This window comes from Arabidopsis lyrata, assembly GCF_000004255.2.
Source record: "Arabidopsis lyrata subsp. lyrata unplaced genomic scaffold ARALYscaffold_74, whole genome shotgun sequence".
Taxonomy (NCBI): Eukaryota; Viridiplantae; Streptophyta; class Magnoliopsida; order Brassicales; family Brassicaceae; genus Arabidopsis; species Arabidopsis lyrata.
The window spans coordinates 16,727-19,993 of NW_003302496.1; the positions used below are offsets into that span (position 1 = coordinate 16,727).

Genomic DNA, 3,267 nt, shown 5'->3' on the forward strand with positions numbered 1-3,267 from the left:
TTTATGTGAACTTGACATTTAGGGTATGTTTAATAAGTTAAGTTGTGAATTGAAAAGAGAAATTTTCTGATACAAAAAGATAACCACACGTTCATCCGAGTATGACTTTTATTTATTCGAAAGCCGAAATTATGTTTAAAAGTTTGGAGTTGTCCCATTTTCCGAACTCTGATTGTGTGGTTGAATTGTTTTTCTCAGGACGCACTCAGAATGAGGCAACGTGGTTATAAAAAAGGTTTCAGTGCTAAGGATACCGTACCGTATATAATCTGCTATGAACAGGTTCCCAACACAGAGCAGAAGACCAGCTTAATACTATCCTATACCAAATCGTCTTTCTACTAAATTTCTTACCCTTCCTCATTGCAGGGTAGTACTAGCTTAGCAAGCTCAGCAGGGATTGCCGAACGTGCTAGGCATCCTGATGAGGTGAAATCAGATGACAACAGATGGTTGGTTGACATAGATTACTACTTGTCACAGCAGATTCATCCGGTGGTATCTCGTTTATGCGCAGAGATTCAGGGCACAAGTCCTGAGAGGTTAGCTGAGTGTTTAGGACTTGACCCATCAAAGGTAAAGCTTTCATTTAAGCCAATCTCCAATTCCATGTGTATAATGATTCGAAATAATGTGTTCCTTTTTTCTTTTTGTCTTTTTTTCTATAGTATCGAAGCAGATCAAACGTTACTACGTGTAGTGATCCTTCTACATCCCTCTTGTGTGCTACAAGCTATGAAGAAAGGTAATAATATCTTATCCCATTTGTAGTTTGCTTTCGTGCAACAACGTAATTTACATGTTAAAAACGCAGATATAAAAGCTGTGAGCCATTAGCATTAGCATGCCCTAGCTGCTCAGCTGCTTTCAACTGTCCATCGATTACTACCTCAGTTTGTGCGTCGATCAGTAACAAATCTGAAACAGAGGAATCTGATTCTATATTCTGGCTTAAACTGCGTTGCCCGAAATGCGAAGCAGAAGGTAGCACGAGAAGAATATCCCCTGCAATGATAGCTAACCAGGTAGGCAAAACTTTGTTGAAAAGGATTCTTTTGTTGAACAAATGCTTTTGAAGGTAATTAACTTATTATCATGCATTTCAGGTGAAAGGCAGATTGATGGGTTTGTGTCAATGTACTACAAAGACATAATGATGGTGCACATAAAACCTTGTCACTTGCCTCGTTTATTCTGAACATCTGTTATTATTAAGTCATGTTTACGAAATGTCTCTTGTACATTTTGCCTTCAACAGTGTGACGATGAGTCTTGCAAATACACGACACGCAGCCCCAACTTTCGTCTGCTCGGTGACTGTGAACGGGGAACCGTTTGCCCAAACTATCCTAACTGTCGTGGAACCCTCTTAAGAAAGGTATAAGCCCTCATCGTCCTTGTAAGTAAGAAACTCCTATCTTTCTGTTGCTTTATAGGACAACTTTTGACTCCCATCCTTTGTCTCATTACAGTACACTGAAGCAGACTTGTACAGGCAGCTATCATACTTTTGCCACATCTTAGACACACAATGCTCTCTAGAAAAGGTTTCTACTTTCAACCTCATTGCTTCTAATGTAAGTGTTATCACAATCAATTTCTGTTCTCTAGATCTCTAATAACCTCTCTGGCAGCAGATGGATGTTGGTGTCAGAATTCAAGTAGAGAAAGCAATGACGAAGATAAGACCTGCGGTTGAGTCAGCAGCATCCATGGCTCGAAGTATACGAGACCGGTGTGGGTACGGATGGCTGCAACTGACAGACATAGCCATTTGATAGTTGTAATAAACATTTCATGTAGTTAAATTTGTTTCATCTTCTGACATCACTATAATCAAGCTACTCAGTTCTTTTTACACCTAAAGCTTATTATCGTAACACTTTGAAATTTAACCAATACAAGACTCGAACAAACATTTTTGACTCCTGTTTCTGTGGCAGGTACTAAGAGGAAATCTGACTTCTCAAATGATGGCTTTTACAAATTAGACTTTGATTGTATATGATCTTAGTAAGCAACAAAAACAAAAAAAACCTGCATTTGAAGTTAAAACTGCTTCAGATATTACATAGCTCCATTGATGGTTTATCTGTCTACCAACATTCTGATGGATATGGTTCCTCAAAAGAATTGAATTTTTTAGTCATTAGTTTAGAAACACGATAAAACAAAAATCTTGATCACAAAAAGGTAAACGATGAATCAATTCACAAAAAGAAAATATATACAGTAAAACCTCTATAAATTAATACTCGATAAATTAATAAACACGATAAATTAATAAATTTAGCCGGTCCCGAGTCGGGCCAGTATAAAAATTAACCAAATTCGATAAGATAATAAGATAATAAGTTTTTTGAAATCCTATGTAAAAATATAGTCCCAATAATATCATAAATTAATAATCATATAAATTTGCATATATATATATATATATATATATATATAAAAATAATAGTTTTAGTGTTTTTCATAAAAATAGCCAAAAGTTTTTTTAAGTTTTCAAATTTTGAATATGCATAATTTTTGTTTTAATAGTCGTATAGGTTTTTAAAATACAACAATGGGTGTCACTATTTGTGAATTTTAATTTATGTATATCGTTTGTATATGTGAATTCTATAATCGTTGTTATTCATTGTCAAATAAATTATTTTCTCTGTGAAATATTAAGTGTTTAAGGCTAAAACTATAAAACATATAACATCCAAAACATTAATTTTATTTAGATCACATTGCATTACCTCGTAATTTAAAAAAAAAATTCATAATTGAAACAAAAATTTCTATAAATTAATAAATATTAATTTACGCTATAAATTAATAAGTATTAATTTATAGATAAATTAATATCACTATAAATTAATAAAATATCATGGTCCTAACATTATTAATTTATAGAGGTTTTACTGTAAATTAGCTTCAAATTTATAAGAAACTAGATGCGGACCCACATCAAATATATTGTTTTGTTTTGATTACATAACCACAAAATATGTGAATAACTCATTCATTTATTACTATTTTCTCAATCATTCGTTAAATTATTATATTTTGTATTTGAAGATAAAATTTGATTTTGTAACCCATAGAAAAGTATATTAATGTTTAACTGAGAACTGAGTCTACATTATAGAACGTTCTAAAAATTAAAAAATCATTGAGCACCACAATTATAGTAACAATTACATGTGTAATTATCAGAGCCTGGTGGTTTCTCAAGACAACTTCCAAATCCATTTACTTTTTGAAACACAGTTCTCT

The 3,267-nt window shown here is 32.9% G+C and overlaps 1 pseudogene; it reads left to right on the top strand.

Moving 5' to 3' along the window:
- LOC9299025 overlaps nt 1–1,925 on the top strand; it is a 7,451-nt pseudogene extending 5,526 nt beyond the window's left edge.
- The last annotated feature ends 1,342 nt before the right edge of the window (nt 1,926–3,267 follow it).